The 24,066-nt window shown below is 40.0% G+C and overlaps 1 long non-coding RNA gene across 1 annotated transcript; it reads left to right on the plus strand.

Moving 5' to 3' along the window:
* The first annotated feature begins 5,569 nt into the window (after nt 1-5,569).
* LOC139562480 (uncharacterized) lies at nt 5,570-9,394 on the plus strand. Its single transcript, XR_011672365.1, has 2 exons — nt 5,570-6,110; nt 6,593-9,394. It is a non-coding gene; the product is annotated as an uncharacterized lncRNA (long non-coding RNA).
* The last annotated feature ends 14,672 nt before the right edge of the window (nt 9,395-24,066 follow it).

Raw genomic sequence — 24,066 nt, forward strand, 5'->3', positions numbered from 1 at the left:
AGAATTTCTGAGGAAACACCCCAATGGAGACCGGACAACTAAGAAGGAGGACATTGTGACCTCTTGTGGACAATCAGAGCCTTACACGTGAGGAGACCCAACCAAACCCCTTTCTAAGAAGGTTTGGTTTTGACAGCGATAGACGACGAATGAAGGCATTCACACGTAAATACATTCATGATTTCTTACTCCAAACAGGCGGTGGTTCATGTGCAAAGTAAATGAGAGTAGTTTCCAAATGTATCAACGATACGTCTCTTTCTCTCTCTCTCTTTCTCTCTCCCTCCCACTTTTGGTAAACAAGCAGTCATGTTGTTAGTCCGCTAGGGACTTTTCCTCATGTATTAAGTGTATGCTTATTCTGTGTTATTATTTAGTTAACTAGTAAATGAATAATTAAACAATTTTGTGTAGTACTGAATCATGAGTAAGGCTGGATTATTTTGCAGATCCAAGAAGGTCATGACTGTTTAGAATAATTATATGATAAGAGGTTATGATTAATATTTGGACTGTTTTATGGATGTTATTTCGGGAGATAGTAACTCTTTATAACAACTAATTCCGTGGTGCCCCAAATCCTAATGAGTTCATTGTTACATGATTCATTTAATCGGGTAACAATTAAACATAGTTAGGGGATTAAATAAATAGCAGTCATCAGATTAATGAAAGTAAAGTCATGACACCATGGTGAATACATTGTTACAAAGATAATTTACCCAATGAGTCCCACTGCGACGCCGGCGTGATTTGGACTTGAACCACTTTTGTTTCAGGGTTGTACCATTGGATTTGTCTATTTATCCTGCATCTGTTGGTACCAACCATTAGTCTGTGTGATTAACGGGAGCTGAGCAAGAGCTGTGTTTGTGAGACCAGGGCGGATCCCGAAGGGACCCGGGGCCGGGTCTTTTTCCAAAAACATCTGTAGAGTCCGAATGGTTTGAGCTACAAACTATTAAAAGCTGTCTATGAAAAGCTGAGACTCACAGACACGCACATGTAACATGAGTTGCTCTATGACGCTCACAAGCTACGCAACTTGTTAGAAGGTAAGGGGTTTGTCTACGTAGAAGATTATAGGAAATCCAAGGCCATATTGTCTATAATACAATAATACTGTAATAAGCTCACATAGTTGCTGACACGGACTAGTTGCATATTAATTTCTCACTGAGCAGACAATCTCTGTACTTACAGCGTTCATATGCATGATGTTGCTTTGAAACAATTGCTTTGGAAGACTTAATTTGTCAATAAAACTCATGAATGCAACTGTTTGTCAAATTGTTTTGTGGCCCTTGATGTCCTGAAAAGAAAATTGTAAAAACACTTCTTTGTGAGGCTAAATATAAGGGCTGGACATGTAGAGAAATGAAAGTCAGATAAATGAAAAACAGATTTTTGCTGGTGTCTCGAGACTGATATGGTTCATCAACAATCATTTATGATAGCCTAGCGTTAAAGCATGGTCAACCCTCCATACAAGTGGTGATCGATCCAATAGGCCCCCTTTAGGAGGTGGCTTGCGAAAGCATATAGCACTGTGCAACTGAGGCGTACTCTGGGCTGCAGTAAAACATAGTTGGACCCTCTCGTAGGAGGAGATTCTCTCACTACTGGTGTTGACAGATAGCTTCATCTCGGTAAGGCAGGTCTAAGCCTGTTCCACCTGCAGAAAATGAATAATTCCTATTTCTTGCTTTTTTCCTCATCTTTCCTTCCACAGCACAGGGTGTAATTGTTCTGTCACCCCTGCTATTTAACGTTTTTACAACCCTTTCTCTTCCCCTTGTTTTTGAAACATCCACCTCCATACATACATCATAAATCAAGATGATTATTCTCCTGTGCTTAGTTTTGTCTACTCTATTAACATTTCCTTACTTTCCTCCTAGGCCACTACAGGGAACCTGATACATGTGGCATGGTCATATCCGTTTATCACACTCCTCCCTCAACCACATCTGGGGGTATCTTCTGGCATTGCAGGAAACCAGCCCGATATGATACACCTGCACTGCTCGCCACTTCTGATTGGTCAAAACGGAGACCTTTCTCCACCTCTTATTGGCTGACCCACAGCTGCCCCCTCTATTCCTCTTCTCTGGTTGGCTGTGGGGCCGGGCCGGTGGTTGGCAGGGCTGGGGGCTGCAGGTGATGTTTATGTTGGAGCTATTCATGCCTCAATCTTATCTGATGCCATTTAGATTCAGAATGTCACAGTGCTCGGTGAACCGTGGCCTCACCTTACCACAGCAATACACTACCCTCCTTCAAGACTTGCTTGGGAAAAGGAGGGATTTGAGGAAAAAAGAATGGCAAAGCATAGGGGAGCAAGCAACAGGATTTCTGGAACATTACCATGTGATGACATGCTGTTATCAACTCCCTGTAATGACTTGTGGACAGAATAATCTTTAAATTGCTTGCGCAGTCTTTAAAATGGCTCTTTTGTGGCTGCCACGCCTGCATACTGCGGTGGAGACCATTATTTACAAAAGCACCGGGAATCAATGGGGACATTATAGTGGGAGTGTGGTACTGCCTCCCGTCAATTACTGTAGCATACAGTCTCTGGCTCCAGTATAGGGCTCTTACCTGTTTCTACAGTGTTAATCCCCTGAGAATAGTCTGTGTGTGGAGTTGACACAGTAGCTAACAAGAGAATACAGACCGAAAAGAGCAGACTACAGGCTCTTGGACTGGAATCACTACTGGAAAGTGAACCAGACAAAAAAGGAGACGCTAGGCCTTTATTGTCTTGTCTTTACTGTTACTGAATGGTAGGTTTGCAGTGTAATATGTTGTTTTGAGTGTTTCATATTCTCCATGTGATTGTGGCGTAGGCCGTCGTTGTACATAATCATTTGTTTATAACTCACTGAGCTACACATCACTGCCAGACCCGAATACGCTCTCTCTCTCATACACACACAGTACACACACTCACTTTTACTGTGTGCGTGCATGCATGCAAGTTTAGTTGTGTAAACAACACAACAGAGAGATCCCATTAAGCACTATAAAGTGAATTAATAACAGACAGACAGAAAGGTAGAAAGACGGGAAGAGCGGGAGGAAAGAGAGAGAGACCTAAATATGGACAGACAATTAAACAAAAGAGGTTGTAAGCACGTAGTGCGGTGGAAAGAGAAAAGGCTGCTAAATGTTGTTTTCCTTGACTTTTAGGAGGGCCTTAGGGAGGGGATATGAGCCATATGGGCCCTGGTCAAAAGTAATGCATTGTGTAGAGAATAGGGTGCCATTTGGGACACGGACTAGGTAACAGAGATGCCTCGGATACTCCTGGTAGAGAGGAAAACCCCCAGAGCCAATTTCCACAGTCCTTGGGGAGATTAGAGGAGGGGAGAACATGGATGATTATGAAGGAAATGGCCTCTCATGGACTCTGTAGTAACCTGAGCTGGGCATACAGCTGGAGAATTAAGGATATTGGGTATTAGGGATGCACGACATATCGGTGAACATATCGGAATCGGACAATATTAGCTAAAATTGCCAACATCGGTATCGGCCTGATGTCTAGTTTAACGCCGATGTGCAAAACTGATGTCAAAGCTGATGTGCGTACCTATATAACGTAGGTACATAACGTAATGACGCCACGTAAAATGTTGCGCTACACATGCAACACAGCATTCCATACCTAGCCACAATGTCTGCTGTGTGAATCGAGCAGTCAACAAGTCGAGCAGTCATTTGAAAGAGTAAGAACATTTCAGCAAGACAACTCGAAGGCGAAACCCATTAACGCCAAGATAATGGAATTCATTGCCCTTGACAATCAACCATTCTCTGTCGTGGGTGATGTTGGCTTTCGCTGACTGGTCGAGCACCGGTACACACTACCAAGTACGCTATTTTTCAGATGATGCTCTACCAGAGATACACAGTAATAGCTTCACTGCTATTAGCTTACGACATACTATGGAACGCCGTTTGGGTCTTTGTCTGTCAAAAAAGATACACGTCAAATAACAGTGTTTGACAAGTCAAATAACACTATTTGACGGGATAAATAAGCTTTTAATTTGACATGTCAAATAACACAATTCTATTATAGAATGTTGTGTTCTGAATTTGCACGTGCAAGCCAAGCGCCACCACTACCATCGGTAGCCAGTCGCACTGTTAAAGCTGTACAAAAAAGTCTGCGGGAAAGGGGGGAGTGTATCGAGGAGAAATGACAAGATTATGTTGATAATACTGTTATTGCATCAAATGGTTGTTTTATGCAACAAAATAGGGTTCTTAGAACTCTATTGTTGTCCTCTCTCGGAGCCCACATTCCATAGAATGAGTTGGTGTTTGAGTGCCTGGAGGTGCCGGGAGGTACTGAGGTGGAGATGGCTCCGGTATGGATAACGATGAGAGTAACTTTGTTTTGGGGGCTAGACCCTGGTTTCTACTCAATAAGAACAGTCTTTACAGCAGTATCTTTCATACAAATCCTAAATCCTAACCATGTGACCCATTCCATACATCTGTTGTTTGTCATGAACATTTGTCACAAACATATATAGCACTTTGTTATGAAATGCTGTGGCTCAAATCCCCTCTCAACGAATCACATACAGGTGGGTCGTCGACCAGCTTCATTATTGCAATAATTAATTGTTTAGAATAAAGTAATATCCTGATTGGTGATTGACCATGTCTCTCCTCATTATTGGTTAGAATTTCAACAATGGGGTGTGTATGTGCAAGCAAACGTATGTGTGTGTGTGTGTGTGTGTGTGTGTGTGTGTGTGTGTGTGTGTGTGTGTGTATCTGAACCCTACTCTCATTACATTGGCTTCTTTTCGGTGTTGGTGCAGAGTAGTTCTGCAGTTAGGGGGGACTCTAGAGGAGTAGTGTGTTTATGTTTCTAGTCAAGCGGAGTACGTTTCCTCTCTGTGCAGCAAGCCGGACACATCAGCGCTGTGTGGAGAGGGGACGTGAGGGACGGTGGAGGCACAGGAGTGTTGGGCTGGCCTGTTCCGCTGTCTGTGTACATGCACAAACACACACACACACACACACAGAGTCTGTCGCCCAGGGCAGGCTCACGCTCCTGCGGGTTAGCGTGTGTTACTCTGCCAAACGCAACCAGACCCTGGTTGCCATTCTCTGGTGGCTTTCATAGGAAAGCATCTTAACTGCTATAAAGTTATGATGGTAATCAATCAGACCCAAACTGTAACTGTTTGTCCTTTTAGGGTTTGGTTGGAAAAGTTATGGCTATGGAGTCTTGTGTTGTCCTTTCTGAAATTAAAATGGTTATTATCTCGACTAGGGGGCAGCATAGGACTGGCTATGTGGCAATGTAAGTGTTGTGAGGGAGAATTCAGTCTGAGTATGAGGTCATCTTCTAAGGTTCATTCACTGTTCATGCACATGCTCAGTCCTGTAATTCTCTCTACTTTAAATTCTCAATAGTTCAACCGTATTCTTTATTGTAAACAAAAAATAATAATTTGAATGACAAACATATTCCTCACGCTGGATTCCACTCTTGTTACTAAGAACAGCTGCATCACATACACGTGAGATTATAAAAAAACAAAAAATGATTTGCCCAACCCCACCAGTCCCACCTTCTGTGATGGCACTGCAGTGGATAGCAGCCGTCTTATGGGCTCCTGACCAATTCTGCTAATATTTCACACTGATCTTTACTTTTTTTCTGTACATAATGTTTCCGCCATCATTTCCTATGACCGGAAACAGCTTCTGGACATCAGAACAGGGATCGCTAACCTCGAATTAGACAACTTTTTTTACTTCTCTTACTGCTCCGGACATTCTGCATACTCCGTACCAGACCCTAATCCCCAGGTCTCGAAAGAGGAAGCGGCGGCAAAAGACAGGCAAGCGAGCCGGCACCCTGGCGAGACTACGTTGTCGAGCAAGTAGTCCATCATTGCCCTCTGTTATATTGGCGAACGTGCAGTCACTGGAGAACAAACTAGATGAGCTCTGTTCTGGGGTATCCTGTCAACGGGACCTGAAAAACTGTAATATCCTATGTTTTTCAAAGTCGTGGCTGGATATATATCGCGCTGGTTTTTCTACGCATCGTCAAGACCGGACAGCAGACTCGGGTAAGTCGAAGGAGGAGGGGTATGTGTCCCTTTGTTAACAACAGCTAGTGCGCAATCTCTAATGTTAAGGAAGTCTCGAGTTTTTGCTCACCTGCGCTAGAATACCTCATGATAAGCTGCAGACCATACTATTTACCAATAGTTTATCTAGATTTTTCGTAGCTGTCTATTTACCACCACAGCCTGACGCTGGCACTATTTTTGTACAGCATGTATTTTGTACAGCTCGTGCAGAGAGTAAGATGATGATCTGGGTAGGCTGCATTGCATAACATGCTATTCGTGCTGTTTCTTATCAGATACATTGTTGAAATTATAATTATATTGTGCATTGTAATTTTCCTGTATTCCTGTTATTGTAAACTTGTATTATTTTTGGAAACCATTGAATCGTCCCTGTCAACATTGCCAAACCAGCACGTATGCAGAGAGTAGGATGATGATATGTGGTGTCTATTGCATGATGTGCTGTTTCCTATCAGATAATACATCCATAACTGGTGCTACATGCTGGACTCTTTGTTGATGATTGTTCACAACGCAAGAAGAGTACTGTTACAGTGGTGCTGTGACCGTTCTTCTGGATCATCCTTCGCTGGGCTTCCATTCCAGAAGTTTGCCGTGGTTTCCATTGGAGAATCAGATAACAGTTTGCTAGTGCACTTTGACCTGTACCTCATTTCGCCCCAGGAGGGCACCAGTGCCTTATTTTTCTCACTACTGAAGTGTTTTGATGATTTTTGCTATTGAGACACTTTCTACATTCATTGGGACTTTAACTTCACTGATAAGTCATATAATCTTCATTGTATTTGTTTATTTACAATTCTAATGTATATATTATATAACTAGGGTAGGTTTTATCAGTGTAGCTGAGATTTTTTACATTTTCAAGTTATTTTTGGGGGGGTAACACTTTACGTAACACGCAGTATCATAACACATTATGACACAGTGATAACCATGTCATAACAGCAGACATAACTTGTCATAATATGGTCAGAACACTGTCATAACTCATTTACACCTTTTGTGACATACAGTACCGGTCAAAAGTTTGGACACACCTACTCATTCAAGGGTTTTTCTTCATTTTTACTATTTTCTACATTGTAGAATAATATTAAAGATATCGAAACTATGAAATAACACAAAACCTGGATGGTAAATTGCTGAGGTTGGTAGCGAAATAGATTGTGACTCCTGTTTGTCACATCTTCAATATAAGCCAAGAAGACAGTGTGTGCCCTTAGACATGGAGGGAGGCAAAGGTCATTCCGCTACCCAAGCATAGCAGAGCATACTTTAATGGTTAAGTTATTTTACAGAAAACAAATGAACAACAGACACACATTGCCCCCCGGTCTCAAGATAATTTGTATTATTGGGTGTGCTCACCTAGCCTAAAGTCGTTAGGATAATTGCCGTAAGGGGGAAATAGTACTGTTAGTTAAGCACCACGGATAAGGTCGTTAATACTCTATGCCTCTACACAAATGCGATGATAGATGCATGCAATGCTTTATTATGAAGGTAAAAAAAATCAAATGCATTGTGCTTTTGTCAGTATTTGTATTTATTATGGATCCCCGTTAGCTACTCTTCCTGGGGTCCAGCAAAATTAAGGCAATTTGTACAATTTTAAAAACATTGCAATACATTCACAGATTTCAGAACACACTGTATGCCCTCAGGCCCCTACTCCACCACTACCACCTATCTACAGTACTAAATCCATGTGTATGTATAGTGTGTGTCTGTGCCAATGTTAGTGTTGCTTCACAGTCCTCGCCGTTCCATAAGGTGTGTCGATGTTATATAATGTTTAGATTAGTATATAATGTTTAGATTAGTGTATTATATTATCCACACCCAATAGCCAACTCTAGTGCACTATATACCATGTAAAGAGGTTACTGTGAATTTGACAGTAGTTTACAGGCAGCTCGGTGGAAAGTAAAATTCTGTATTTCATATTACAGTACACCCATTGTAATATAAATATGGTATTAAAGCAAGTACTGTGTAATAACATGCAGTACCATACCATAACATTGACTGCATTATACTGTAAGAATGTACATGGTACTGTAATCCAAATGAACTAATGAATGGATTAATTAAATTCATTGAAGGGGTGGGCTTGTATTTTACTGAAATTACAAGGGTTGGTGCAAGCAGGTTGGCTGCTAGGTACAAATTAATATTTGCACTTCTAGAGGCCTTGACATAGGCTTACAAACTGGCAGCGACTACAGGGCAAAACACAACAAAAGGACATGGCAAAATCCTCAACCATTTAAGGTTCAAGACCTGCTGCCACTCCAATCTGTCCCCTCTACAAATTAATGAGGCACTATAACCACATAGGAATTAAATTGGCACAGCATTCCACTCAAAGGTGCAACAAATATAGCCTCTTGCAAGGGACACCTCAAAATATGTTAATGAGCCAGAAACAACAATACCATGCACGCACTCGTGGTCAAAGGGTTTTTGGCACTCCTAAGAACTGTATTCTGAGGGGTGGAATTACAGTACCATTCTAAATACAGGAATTTTTTCCCTGCCCACAAACTTTTCCCACAATGCACCATCATTTATAGTATGCTGCAGTAAAACATTTGAGTATTTTACTGTTAACAATAACAAAATGACTGTATAATTTACTGTTTTCTTTTACAGTGTAGGGAATAGGGTGCCATTTGGGACATAGCCTGGGTCAAGAATCACCTCCTGGTTCCACTTAGAGCTTTGTTTCATTATTTCAGATTTATCACTGGTCCGTTAGCCTGTTTTCTCTTTCATATACCTTTAGTGTAATTCATGGCATACAATCATGCAACTAACTGTGACTTGGTGACACTGAGTTATTCCATTTTGGAGTTGTTCCCAGACCTTGAAGCTATGGGGCAGTTGGGTAGTGACATGGGGCACCAGCCAACAGGAGACGGATGGTCAGTCCCAGGAGAGGAAACGGCAGGGTTTGACCAACGCACAGTCACCCAGGGTTGCAGTGTTCAGCTGCCCAATGCTGGCTGGCACTCATCCAGACTGGTAGACTGGTACCTCCGCCAACCCCTCAAACTGCCACTGCACAAGACTGACCAACCAGTGGGAAACAAAGGGAAGATTTTCATTTCTGCAATGCCAGGCCTGCAAATGGAGGAGAGGAAACAATGGTCAAAGTGATCACATGGATAAATTGTTTTTATAATTGTGATGTGCTGACCTGAACAAAATCAATTTCTATGTAAGTGGACAATAAAGGTAATGTAATCTGATCCAATTTAATCATTCATATTTATCATCTCTTATCTCTCCCTACAAAAAACATTTGTTTTTGTTTATGTCCTGAATAGAAAGTATTATGTTTGGGAAATCCAACACATCACTGAGTACTACTCTTCATATTTTCAGGCATCATGTTATGGGTATGCTTGTCATCAGCAAGGGAGTTTTTTATTCTGCGCTCTGGTTCACTCAGGCTAGAGTGCTCTGAAATCGAAGTAGTTAGCCAGAGCAAATTCACCAGCTACGTCTATCGACAGTTTTCACAGTGACATCATGAAAAAAAAATGTAATGGTTATTTGCATAGATGGAGTCTTTTGTTTAGACATGTAGTTGGCTATCTAAACAATAAACCATAATCCCAACTCATAACTCATAACGTTACTACCCTGCATGAATCTGCAGGTAGCTAACCAACCAGGTTCAATTTTAGCTAGCTAACATTAGGCTATAACTAGCAATACAAATAATATTATGACACAGATCATTCATGGAACCTTAGCTAGCGAGCCAGCCAGATAATGTTAGCTAGCTAGCTAACAGCATGCTTTAACTTGCAATGAAAACGACTTTCTGACAAAATTTGAAATGTGTAATATCGGAAAATGTAGCTAGCTAGACTATCTTTCCCGTATACATGGGTGATCTCTTCTCCCTTTCTGTCACGGATGCCATGGTTTCCTTGCACCATGCCCAAACCGGACGCGTGCGCAAATTGATTTTGTACTCCCACACCAAACTTGATCACGACACACAGATTGAAATATCAAAACAAACTCTGAACCAATTATATTAATTTGGGGACAGGTCGAAAAACATTCAACATTGCAGTTGCTAGCTAATTTGTCCTATTTAGCTAACTTGCTGTTGTAGCTAATTTGTCCTGGGATATAAACGTTGAGTTGTTATTTTACCTGAAATGCACAAGGTCCTCTACTCCAACAATTAATCCACACACAAAACGGTCAGCCAAATCGTTTCTAGTCATCTCTCCTCCTTCCAGATTTTTTCTTCTTTGGTCTTTATATGACGATTGGCATCTAACTTTAATAATAAGGTGCATTACCACAACTGACCAACCGACCTCAGTTCATCTTTCAATCACCCACATGGGTATAATAACCAATGAGGAGATGGCACGTGGGTATATGCTTCTATAAACCAATGAGGAGATGGGAGAGGCAGGACTTGCACCGTGTTCAGCGTTCAACATCTATGTGTACATTTATTTTGCAATGCTCGCGCACGCAACGTGAGCAGTGTGGTCAGCATATAAATTTGAAGATGTAATCCGGAGACGGGTGTTTTATACAACAGCCTTCTGTGTGTTCTCTTTTCAACTCTGTCTGCATATTTGCAATCAAACTCCAGAAATATCTCCATCTCCTTAGCTGTCATACTCTAATTCCACTGTGCATTCCACTAACTTCAAAACTCGGTCTTCCAGAAAGTGGAGAGCAACATTTTTGCAGTTTTACTACGTGATCTCTTTCAAAAAAGACGCGTTAGATATGATTACCTACACATACTGACCAGGTTGTGTTATAGACAGAAGCGTGCTAGATTGCAGACCAATCCGAAGTCATCTCTCGGGATGTTCAGCCCACCCATTATCTCAGCCAATCATGGGTAGTAGGAAGGTTCCTGGCTTTTTCTGTGGCAAAACCAACTAGGCTTGTAATTTCACAATTTTATTCGTACAGATGGCGTAGAAGTTTGTTTTTAAGGTTCATGAAAGTTGACATATTCCTGAAGGCACTTCAGCCAAAAAGCACATTTAGATGTTTTTTTTAAAGTTTACGTTCAAATGTCTCTCCTGTGATGTAGTGACACTCGACATACGCCTAGTTTCCTGAAATGAAACAGATTATTTTGTGTATTTTGTTGACAAAAAATGACAGTACATTGTAATCCAACTTTGTAAACACATTTTGGGGGAAAAGTGAAGGGGGGTGAATACCTTCTGAAGTCACTAAATATAATTGTATTATTATAATAAAATAAATCATTGTGTGTGTGAGTGGACCTGACTAAACTGATCAATTGCCCTGGGTAGGTGAACTGAAAAAGGTTCCTGATGTAAACACACCCAGAGTTGAGCTAGAGCTCTCTGCTCTATTGATATTCTCCCAGAAGCCCCTAGGGGCCACAGCCCATTGCCGTGTTGTGACATCACCTGCCGGAAGCACTGAGCAACAGGGATAACTGGAGACTTTATCTGGGAAGAAGTAGCGAGAAGGGAAAGAAGCTTGGATTCATCCTCGATTACCATAATAGAATTAGCCTTGGACAAACAAAGCAGGTCTTAGTGCACCCACGGTGGCATTTGGAGAAGATCCATCTGTCTTTGCAGGCCCTTGCAGCTAGAGCAAAGGAAAAACTTCCCTTTGTTCCTCTTTCATGAATCATGCAGGATTTCGACAAGGGGCTCAAATCCACAAACGTATGGACACTTACACACACGCTCGTGCACACGCACGTACATACATACTCGCGTAAACCCACATACACACCCACACGCTCTTACTGGTCTGTTCTGTGCGTATTAGCTGTATAGCTGCAAAGTCTTCCCTCTCTCAGACACACAACATATAGACAGACAGGAAGCATGTACTGCCTATCAGTGAAGATTACATCTACATAACTCCAACAGCAACTCAGCAACTGTTGATTTGAACAAGCCACTGTCCAGCACTATGGTTGCTTTCTGTCTCCCCGTCACTTTCTCCCTTTCTTCTCCGTCTCATCTTGTCACCCTGTACTCCCCCCATTTCTACTGTCTATTTTGTTATTTTGAGAATGCCATGCAATGTGTCATGCTGGAACCCCAGGATGATCCACCCCATTTAGACAGGAACCTCAGTAGCACCCCAGTCCCCCAAAAGAGACGAGACATGGCAAAATTGTGTTCAGGGCATTATCATGCAGTAAGGGAAGTTTCATGTCCTCTGGACAGTATCATGCAGAGCAGTGCGTGTGTATATGACTAGATGAGCACTTCTCTAAACTCTCTAAATCTGATGTGAAATTCAGAATCAAATCCAATTTTATTGGTCACATACTTGTGTAGGCTAACAGTGAAATGCTTACTTACGGGTCATTTACCAACAATGTAGAGTTAAAGATGAAAAAAAGTTAAAATAAAAATATAAATAGTGACATGAGGGATAAATACACAGTGAATAACAATAAAAAGTTAAAATAACATGGCTATATGCAGGGAGTACCAGTACCGAGTTGATGTGCAGGGGTATGGGGTAATTGAGGTAGCTATGTACATAATGGGGTAAAGTGACTAGGCAACAGGATAGATAATAGACTGAGCAGTAGCTCACACGCTGTGTGTAGACCATGTTAATTCCTTAGTGATGTGGACAACGATGAACTTGAAGCTCTCGACCCGCTCCACTACAGCCCCATCGATGTGGATGGGGGCGTGCTCATCTCTCCATTTCCTGTAGACAACAATCAGATCCTGACATTGAGGGAAAGGTTATTTTCCTGGCACCACACTGCGAGGTCTCTGACCTCCTCACTATAGGCTGCCTCATCATTGTCTGTGATCAGTCCTACCACCATCGTGTGTTGAGCAAACTTGATGATGGGTGTTGGAGTCGTGCGTGGCCACACGGTCATGGGTGAACAGAGAGTACAAGAAAGGACTAAGGGGGAATCAAATCCGAGGGGCCCCCGTGTTGGTCATCATGGCCGATGTGTTGTTGCCTATACTCACCGCCTGGGGGTGGCCCGTCAGGAAGTCCAGGATCCAGTTGGAGAGGGAGGTGGTCAGTTCCAGTGTCCTGAGCTAGGGTATGAGTTTGAAGGGGACTATGGTGTTGAATGCTGAGCTATAGTCAATGAACAGCATTCTTACATATCTATTCCGTCACTAGTACTTCCTGTTTGAGTTTTTTCTTGTAAGAAGGAAGCAGGAGGATAGAGTTATGGTCTGATTTTCCAAATGCTTGGCCTTGTATGCGTTTCTGTGTTTTGTCACCTCTAGTTGCACAGGTAAAACTTTGGTAAAACGGATTTGTTTCCCCTGCATTAAAATCACCGGCCACGAGGAACTATGCCTCTGAATGTGCATTTTTTTGTTTTTCAGAAAGCATTAGCGGGAATTATGTTCAACAAAATGCACCAGAAAATATCCACAAAGGAAACATGTACAATATTCCGGCAATATTTACAAACAAATTGATAATTGAAATTGTACATTCCGATCTGCACATAAGAGTATAAAAATCACTTTTGATGTATGGTGCTTTGCAACCGTTAACTTACCGCTTGTTGACTGGGGCGATTGTAACTACTGACCACTACAACCACTGACCAAATGTACTGACCACAATCACTGACCACAACTACTGACCACAACCACACAACTACTTACCACAGTTACTAACCACAAACACCCACACAACTATTGACCACAACTATTGACCAAAGCAATACAACTACAGACAATAATTACTGTCAACAACTACTGACCACAACTGCTGACCTCAAAAACACAACTATTGACCACACAACTACTGAACCACTGACCAAATGTACGAAACCCGCAAGGCAGTAAAGGGAAGGAACATCAGCTTTGTGAAGCTTGGAGAGGAGGAGTGCGAGCTCCGCTTGGTGCAGGGTCATCATCTGAAGATGTAGAATGATGCCATGGAAACCAAAGCCTGCCAAGACAACGTCCATGCAGCACCCGAATTCAACATCACCGAAGTTTTACTTAAAATTAAATGTAACTATTCAGCATTTTATCAATTGTAGCTAAATGTCATTTGTGTGCTCTTATATGAAAATATTTTTTAAATGAATTATTGAAGCTGTTATTTATTCAAAATTGTCTATGTAAGTGTCATTAGAAAAAAAAAATATAAATACTTTTACCCTACGTCATACATCTATCATGTTCCATCATTATATATTACAAGATAGGTAATCATTTAATGTAATTCAAATAATTGCAGTGCTGCTTTTCACATTTATTCTATAACAAGACATGGGCTACTTATAAAACACAGTATGTAATGTGATATGCGCAGAACATACATCTATGTGTAAATGCAACTGATATCTTAGTGGAAAACACCCAAAGGATGCCATTTCAACTCTGTTACACTGTCAGTAAATAGACTGCTCTTTTATTAATAGCATAAATGAGAAGTATGGTAAACTAACAAATTTAAATGTCAGATACTGCTCTTTTCTTTGCTATTAACCTGAAATGTGTAACATATCATGCCAAGGAAATAGGCAGTAACTGCAGTTTAAGGTTCAAAGGTCATGTCAGAGGTCAAGGTCAACATGAATAAAACATTTACTCATAGTAATCCAACAGATCACTACATCTCCAATGATCTCCTTAGAATTAATTTGGCTGGACAATTAAAAAATTTGAAGAAATTTTTATAAGTTCCACGCTATGAGCAGTCACTTCCTTTTCGCTTGGTAGGGCAGTATAGGTTGCAAGTAAAAGCCTTCGGTATGCATTGTTGCAAATACAAGTCTGGAAGATGTAAAACTTACATTTTTATTATATTAATTTTATTTGCCCATATGAAGTCTACTTTTTTAAAGAATGTCTTCTGTGGGGTAATTGGTATTACCAATTATACAAATAAAACTTTGGCAGCCATGCCATTATGAAAAGGTTTATTCTACCTGTAAAATTTACGGGAAGATTGTTCAATTTAGTTAGATCTCCTTTCATATTGTTGTGTAGCTGAATACAGTTATCTTTATACAGTTGTTGTTTTTGTCACTTATTAAGCATCCTAAGTATTTAATATTGTTGTGGTCCACTTAAAGGATTGCTGTATCAGGATCATGTTATTCTTTTTATTTTTGCTATTGCCATTATTTTTCCCCATTAATTTTATATCCTCAGATTTTAGAATATTCCGATTTTGTTTTTAGTATAGGGGACATTGAGTTTTCAATATTGGTCAGGTATATCAGGAGATCATCTGCAAGTACGTTTAGTTTATATTCATGTTTGCCAACAATGATACTTGTTATGTTTGGGTCCTGTCTAATTCCTTCTGCAATCAGTTCAATTGCCAGTGCATACTGGAGGGCGGAGAGGGGGCACCCCTGTCTTGTGCCCCTTTCTAAAGCAATTTCATCAGATAATGTATTATATTTGTGTATATTTTTTGCTTAAGGACATTTATATAATATTTGGTAACATGTTACCTTTAGTTAATTAATATGTAACTAAATAGTAATACATGTATTTATAACATAGTAGTTAGATGTATTTACACTGTAAAAAGGGTTTAGCAATAGGTTATGACAAGTGGAATAAGGATATGTAATTACAAACCAGCTTGGAGGTTATTCCACATGTGTAATTACTCGTGATTTATGCATTACAAGATGTCTTGTTCCAAATGTAACTAACATGTTCTGTAATTACACTGTGGAGCACCATGTTAACAATGCATCCTATTATGTAAACGTGTTACATGTAACTACATAAGTCACTACCACCAAAATAAGCTGTTGTAAGAATGTACACCCTATCATTAACTACAGCTTCAGTTATCTTATTTGCATATTTTTGGGATGTACTGAAAGGATGTACTGAATCAAATGTAAGAGCAATGTATTTACATTGGATATGCATTTAACTGTAATGCACCTACCCAGGAGCAAGCAACGTAATGTAAAGTGAAACACATAATGGTATATCCTTTGTAAATACTATGTACCTGCCTTTGAAAAGGGATTGAATGGTTTATTTCTCGGGCTTCAAAGGTATATTGTAAGTGAAATCTTGTTCAAAATAATATCATGTTAATGCAGGTACTCAAGCAAGCAGCTTCAAGCAAAGTGAAAGAAATTAGGGTAAACCTTTTTATTACAATCATTGGGGAAATACACTTCAATGTAGAATGACGGTTGCTACAGCACCTATAAGTGTAACTATAATGCACTTTCAATGCAGTTACACATTTCACAGGATATATCAACATGTCAGTTATTACAATGACGTTATAGAGAAAAGTATTGTAATTACAGTGTTTCTACACCGGAACAAGTAACTTAATGTAAAGTGAAACACATCATAAATGCCTCATGTAATTACAGTACTATGTAGTTACTATATTACAACAATGGCAAACACCCAGTACAGTGCTTTTAATTGTGATCAATGGCAATCTAGAAAGAATGTTGTTAGAGGACTTTTAAGTGTAATTACTATGTACTTTCAATATTATTAAACATTTGGCAGGGTATATCACAATTTCAGATATTAAAATGTTATGAAGGAAAGTATTGTAGGAACAAGCAACTTAATGTAAAGTGAAACACTAGGATTAAATGTCAGGAATTGTGAAAATCTGAGTTTAAATGTACAGTGGGGAGAACAAGTATTTGATACACTGCCGATTTTGCAGGTTTTCCTACTTACAAAGCATGTAGAGGTCTGTAATTTTTATCATAGGTACACTTCAACTGTGAGAGACGGAATCTAAAACAAAAATCCAGAAAATCACATTGTATGATTTTTAAGTAATTAATTTGCATTTTATTGCATGACATAAGTATTTGATACATCAGAAAAGCAGAACTTAATATTTGGTACAGAAACCTTTGTTTGCAATTACAGAGATCATACGTTTCCTGTAGTTCTTGACCAGGTTTGCACACACTGCAGCAGGTATTTTGGCCCACTCCTCCATACAGACCTTCTCCAGATCCTTCAGTTTTCGGGGCTGTCGCTGGGCAATACGGACTTTCAGCTCCCTCCAAAGATTTTCTATTGGGTTCAGGTCTGGAGACTGGCTAGGCCACTCTAGGACCTTGAGATGCTTCTTACGGAGCCACTCCTTAGTTGCCCTGGCTGTGTGTTTCGGGTCGTTGTCATGCTGGAAGACCCAGCCACGACCCATCTTCAATGCTCTTACTGAGGGAAGGAGGTTGTTGGCCAAGATCTCGCGATACATGGCCCCATCCATCCTCCCTTCAATACGGTGCAGTCGTCCTGTCCCCTTTGCAGAAAAGCATCCCCAAAGAATGATGTTTCCACCTCCATGCTTCACGGTTGGGATGGTGATCTTGGGGTTGTACTCATCCTTCTTCTTCCTCCAAACACGGCGAGTGGAGTTTAGACCAAAAAGCTCAATTTTTGTCTCAACAGACCACATGACCTTCTCCCATTCCTCCTCTGGATCATCCAGATGGTCATTGGCAAACTTCAGACGGGCCTGGACATGCGCTGGCTTGAGCAGGGGGACCTTGCGTGCGCTGCAGGATTTTAATCCATGACGGCGTAGTGTGTTACTAATGGTTTTCTTTGAGACTGTGGTCCCAGCTCTCTTCAGGTCATTGACCAGGTCCTGCCGTGTAGTTCTGGCTGATCCCTCACCTTCCTCATGATCATTGATGTCCCACGAGGTGAGATCTTGCATGGAGCCCCAGACCGAGGGTGATTGACCATCATCTTGAACTTCTTCCATTTTCTAATAATTGCGCCAACAGTTGTTGCCTTCTCACCAAGCTGCTTGCCTATTGTCCTGTAGCCCATCCCAGCCTTGTGCAGGTCTACAATTTAACCCTGATATCCTTACACAGCTCTCTGGTCTTGGCCATTGTGGAGAGGTTGGAGTCTGTTTGATTGAGGTTGTGGACAGGTGTCTTTTATACAGGTAACGAGTTCAAACAGGTGCAGTTAATACAGGTAATGAGTGGAGAACAGGAGGGCTTCTTAAAGAAAAACTAACAGGTCTGTGAGAGCCGGAATTCTTACTGGTTGGTAGGTGATCAAATACTTATGTCATGCAATAAAATGCAAATTAATTACTTAAAAATCATACAATGTGATTTTCTGGATTTTTGTTTTGGATTCCGTCTCTCACAGTTGAAGTGTACCTATGATAAAAATTACAGACCTCTACGTGCTTTGTAAGTAGGAAAACCTGCAATATCGGCAGTGTATCAAATACTTGTTCTCCCCACTGTATTTGGCTAAGGTGTATTTAAACTTCCGACTTCAACTGTATGTAAATATCATATTCCAGTTGTTTATAGGGTGTTGTGTGATGAGTGAAAAAACGATTTAATACGTTTTTGAATACGGCTGGAACCTAACAAAATGTGAAAAAAGTCAAGGGGTCTGAATACTTTCCACTGTATTATCACTCTTTTTAGGGGGTAGATCAGCTTTATTATTGCAGATAGATTGTAGCTTCCATCAATGTAATTGTTTGCATCACTTCCAATCCTCCATATATATTTTTTTGCAAATAAATAAATATATATGTATATACAGTATATACATACACAAACATACATACACATATAAATACATATATATATATATACACATCTTAAAAATATATATATATTTCCTTTTTTACCCTCCAACCCCATCACCCCTCCCCCAATTGGAGCAAACTAGTGAACAACAATGCTTCAGGCTGTATTTCCAGCTTATACATACTGTATACTTTTTATGGACACATTGTATTTTACAAAAGTTTTATTTTGTTTGTTTTTAACTCTTGTCCTTCCTCTACCCTCAACCGGTCCCATATTTATGATGTCCATCCTGTTTGATTTCTATTTGCCATATCTTTCAAACTGTGTCTTTCAAAAAAGTTCTTAACCTGTTTACGTTTTACGGGCACAGTATGTTTTACATTAGTTATCTTGTTGTTGTTAGTAATCCCAACCTTCAGCTCCATTCAACCCCTCTCATCTATCTCTTAATTAACACCATCCATATTTGCCATATATTTTTCAACTGTGCTGTGATGATTCACAAAAGTTCTGAACCTTTCTATTTTCATGGTTTCTACATATTGTAAATTGAAAATAAAATGTTTTGCTAAAAGTATTATATAATTGATCATTTGACTATGCCTTTTCAGATCGCCCAGTACTTCTATCTGCTGGGTTAGCTCCAGGTAAATATTGCAATTCTTCAGCCATTCCTGGACCTGTGACCAAAAACAAGCTACATATGGACAGTACCAAAACAAATGATCTAATGATTCTGTCTCTTCACAGAAAAATCTGCAGAGCTGGGAAGGTTGTATCCCCCATATATGTAACATTCTGTTGGTTTAAATAATTCTGTATAACAAATATAAAAAATTAGAAGTTTTGAATCCGGCGTCGTTTTGAATAGGTACGTCAAAAATCTCTTCCGAAGAGATGGCACGGCTGTAAATTTTTTGGGTTCTGAAATGAAACTGGTATACTTTTTTATTCATCACAATTTTCTTTAACCAATTATGGTCTTTATTGCATGGCCGCAGACAAGTTCTTTACTTTTTCCCCCTTCCACTTAAAAGTTTTTTTAAACAATTAGTATATTTGAGTTTAACCACTATTTGTTCTATTATTTTTATATTGTCTTTGCTGGTGGATTCAACTGAAATTGCAACCAACTTTATATGGCTTCTTTAAAAAATTATATCTTCTTCACATCAGCAAAGAAGGACTCCGTGTTTCAGAAACTCACTTTATATAGAGGGGCTATCACTCTTTCACACCGTGGTAAATAAAAGCAGTTTGTTGTTTAGAATTATTTGCTTCTGTTTTTAGATGGAGAGAAACCAAAAGCCCACCATGCCTATTTTTTCGTCAATCGCCTGTCCACATGTCAAGTGTAATTCCCCCATTGTATTTACCCAAGTGCTCTCTTAACTCCAGGACCACCAACAGTTTTTGTTGTTGTTTCCTGATGCAGGACTCTAGTGCCAGAGAAGAGAGACTCTCAGACTGAAAACACCTCCATTCATTTACAAAAAGATAGTCAATTTGTGCCACAGTTTAGACTACCGATAGCTCAGCCTTCTAACTCCACCTTGTGATAGTGTGGTGCAATGACAGAATGCCACCATCTACCACTGGTAGATGGTGGCATTTTAATGGTTGCTGCATTAGCTCATGAACTTTTAATGGAAGAACCACTGTACATGCCAATTATCTGATGGTCAGACCGCATTATATCCCCTATCAACACTTTTTGCACTTTTGGTGCCAACGTGAATGACATAAGAAAGCTGTCAAGATGACTAGCTTGATTGAGTCTCCGCCATGTATATCTCACTAGGTCAGGATATTTAAACCTCCATATATCCACTAGTTCCAATATATCCATGACATGAAGGTGATAGTTTGTAGTGTGATTTCCTTTACGGTCCATAGAGTTATTTAAAACATTATTATATTCTCCCTCCGTAATAATAGAGTATTGCTTGCAGGATTGATAATTTATTATATATATTTTCAAAGAAGCGTGGATCATCATTATTTGGTTCGTAAAGGTTTATGGTCCAATAACATTTAAAATCATCCATCAACCTTGCGGATCTGTTTGGACAATTTGCATATTCGGATCAAAATTTCTGTTAATTAATATCATCACCCCTTTTGAGTTGTTTTGCCCATGGGAGAAGTATATTTCACCCCCTCAGTACATTTTCCACACGACTTCATCTAAAATTGTTGAATGAGTTTCCTGTAAACAATAGGTATTATATTCTTTCTCTTTGAGCCAGGTAAATACTGATCGTCTTTTCTTATTATCTGCTTAGCCATTACAATTACAATTATAGCTGTAACATGATATTTGCATTGCTACTAAGTAATCCTCCAATTGTTCTCCACAACTCAACCCGCCAAAGCCCCTCCAAAGTTGGGTTGTCATCCCAGTGACTGGTAGACCACCCACGTCCCCCCGGATCCCTAGGCCCCCCGAAAGGCCAGGACTCATCCTTCGAAAATAGCACAGAGTGCCACCCACAGAACAGAAGCAAATCAACCGCTGAAAGTATTTCCAATGCTCTCACCTCAATTTGCTTTATATATAACTATTAAAAATGTATATTCAAATATCTTGCTACCTTTATTTCCATTATTCAAAATGAATATACGTAATAAGGTCGGCAGTTTGTGCAAAGGATTGTTACCTTGGCCAGGATTGCCATTGCATCACATTACATTTTTGTCAAGCAATTATTATTTTAGCAAACAATTGTGATTCCTCCTATATTATCCCTAACATCCTTACCCCCTTGCAACAGATGTGGGATACACACACACACACACACACACTCTTACACACTCAACCCCTTTCCTCCACAATCAACCATAAGGGCCACAATAGTATGCCCCCTCTCTGATTGTCTGAGTGTGACCGCCTCCCCATGGGTTACTGCAGCCAGTGTTGCCAGCACTGCCACTACCTGGGTGGGGGAATCCCACCGGAATCCCCACTGGCTAGGTACAAGGTCGTCAAGGTTCTCATTAGCAGCTTTGAGAATTTCCTTGTATATTATGCTCTCCCATCAGGGGGCTATGACTTTGTAGGACCAACCCCGCCAGGCGGGCTCAGCATCTTGAGGGGGTGGTGCCGCTCTAGAAGGTCTCTGATTGCATTTATCTTTCTGTTTTGGCAGCATATAGGCAGCTTACAGCAGCCCCATAAAACAGATAGGGACTTCTCTTTAGTGTATGGGCTGTTCAGGTGGGTGTCTAGGCTACAGGGCTGTGGACCGTTCCATCGTGATAGGACAATAAATAAATACATTTGGTATATAATTTATTTTAAAATGTAGTTCCATCATGATAGGACAATAAATAAATAAATTAGATGTGTCATTTATTTTAAATGTGCATCCCTCATCTGCACAAAGATGAAAGCTCTCTCTCACAACCTCTGCTCACAGACACACATTGGTTCTGGGATATGCAGCCATTTCCTTTCTCCCTCACTTAATGCCAATTTTTCCAACAGCAAAAACACACCACACCTTCCATCACATTACATCCACACATACCACATACTGTGCCTTCTATGTCTTCTGTTTACTGTTTTTACTTCCACCATGCTGAATTAGTACTTGGTGGTACATAGTACTACTTGTGTTCCAATTAGCTATTTTTGAAGATGTGTTATTTTTGTAGTTATCCTTCTAATGCTGTCTTATCCATTTATAAAATAATATAAATGGAAAATGTAATACTAATTATTTGACAACATTCCCTATTTTGAAAGGTATAGTGTATTCGTACTTTATTTATTAAACAATTATTTTATTGTTTTTCTATCTTTTTTTAATGTATTATTACAATCCTTACCATGGCTTGTATTAGGTGTTCCATTATTTGACTCCTCTATGAGAACTTTGTAATTTTTAGAATAGCCATGGAGTAGTCTTTGTGTCTCGGAACATTTGGTTGTCAATATACAATTTGTCGACTACGAGAGCTATACGATTCCCTTTTAATCTATTTTCCTTGAAGATTGTATACAGAACTTTGCGCCGTTCTGCAATTTCCTTCAGGAACTGATCATTCATGCCTATTTTTGTGCCAGCGAGTCTTTTACCCAAGCTTTAAACCATTGCCAAATTTGCTTTCTTTAAGGATAAAGCAATGATTGGACGCTCATATCTCTGTCCTCTTCGTCCAAAACGGTGTAACGTAAACTCACCCCATTCCGTACAAATGTGCGTAACCGCGACATTCAAACGAGGCTACAAAGAAAACTAATGGGACTGTAGCGACTGTGTTGACTTAAAAAATCGGGGGTGTGAACTAGGTTTCTATTCAAGCGTTGATCGACATGGTAATGGCTCTATAGTATTGGAGAAAAGTTGAAAAAACTGACCATCCGTTACATCTTGACGTGTCATGTCGTAACGTACAGCACGCATAAAGCAACTATTTCTGTCTTACAATCTCTCTCCACCAGGTGTAGCACTTCTCTCATTGTTTAAAAACCAGAAATGGATAGTGACAGGGGTAAGGGGGGATACCTAGTCAATTTTTTCATCATCATTGCATGCGATCATCATTCTCAAAGCCGCTGTTTACTTCTAAGATCACTTTAGCACCGCCCTAAAAACCCGATTCAAATTCGACAAACCTTCAAATAGGTATGTAATGACACATTATATAAACTCTTTATAGTGTTTTATTTACATTTTAGAGGCGATAAGGTGATAAGTTGGACAGATCGAGTGAAAAAAGCCATTTTCCCACACGACATCTGTCCTTCTCACTATCACGCATTAGTTTCGCTTCCCCACCCGCCATTTTTTTAAAGACCCGACGGGGCTCATTGCCTGCTTGAATTATGCAGAAACGGGCAGTGTTTAGGTCATGTAATTGATTTTGTTGGAAAGGGGAGAAATTGTGCTTTACAATGGTATTGACATTACAGTTGATCTGGAAGTACTACGTTTTTGGGGCACTAAAATAAGGGCAATTGTACGGACCAAGGCGATGTACGAGTTTACGTTACACATTCGGGTTGGATTTTATTGACAGCCATCGAGTGGGATTTGAAGCGTTGTAAAGAAAGAATTCCTTCACTACGTTTTCGGGAACTTCTCCTTCTCTTTCTTGGATACCTGTAAGTACTGGATTTTCCCTCATAGATCTAGCCTGTATGTCTAGTAAGGCTTCTCAGAAAGATGTTCTCCTTTTTAAGTTCATTAATGTCCGTTTCTATCTTATTGACTGTGCCTTTTAGCTTGTTTGTTTGTTTCTCCATTATCGCAGCTCTTCGTCACTTATTTCAAGGCTCACCTTCAACTCCTTTATTTCCTTACTGACTAATTCAAGTATGTAATTTATCAACTTCAACAGATCGCTTTCACACACTTACCAGTCCCAGTGGTGAAAAGCATA

The sequence above is a fragment of the Salvelinus alpinus genome, chromosome 32 (genome assembly GCF_045679555.1).
Source record: "Salvelinus alpinus chromosome 32, SLU_Salpinus.1, whole genome shotgun sequence".
Classification (NCBI taxonomy): domain Eukaryota; kingdom Metazoa; phylum Chordata; class Actinopteri; order Salmoniformes; family Salmonidae; genus Salvelinus; species Salvelinus alpinus.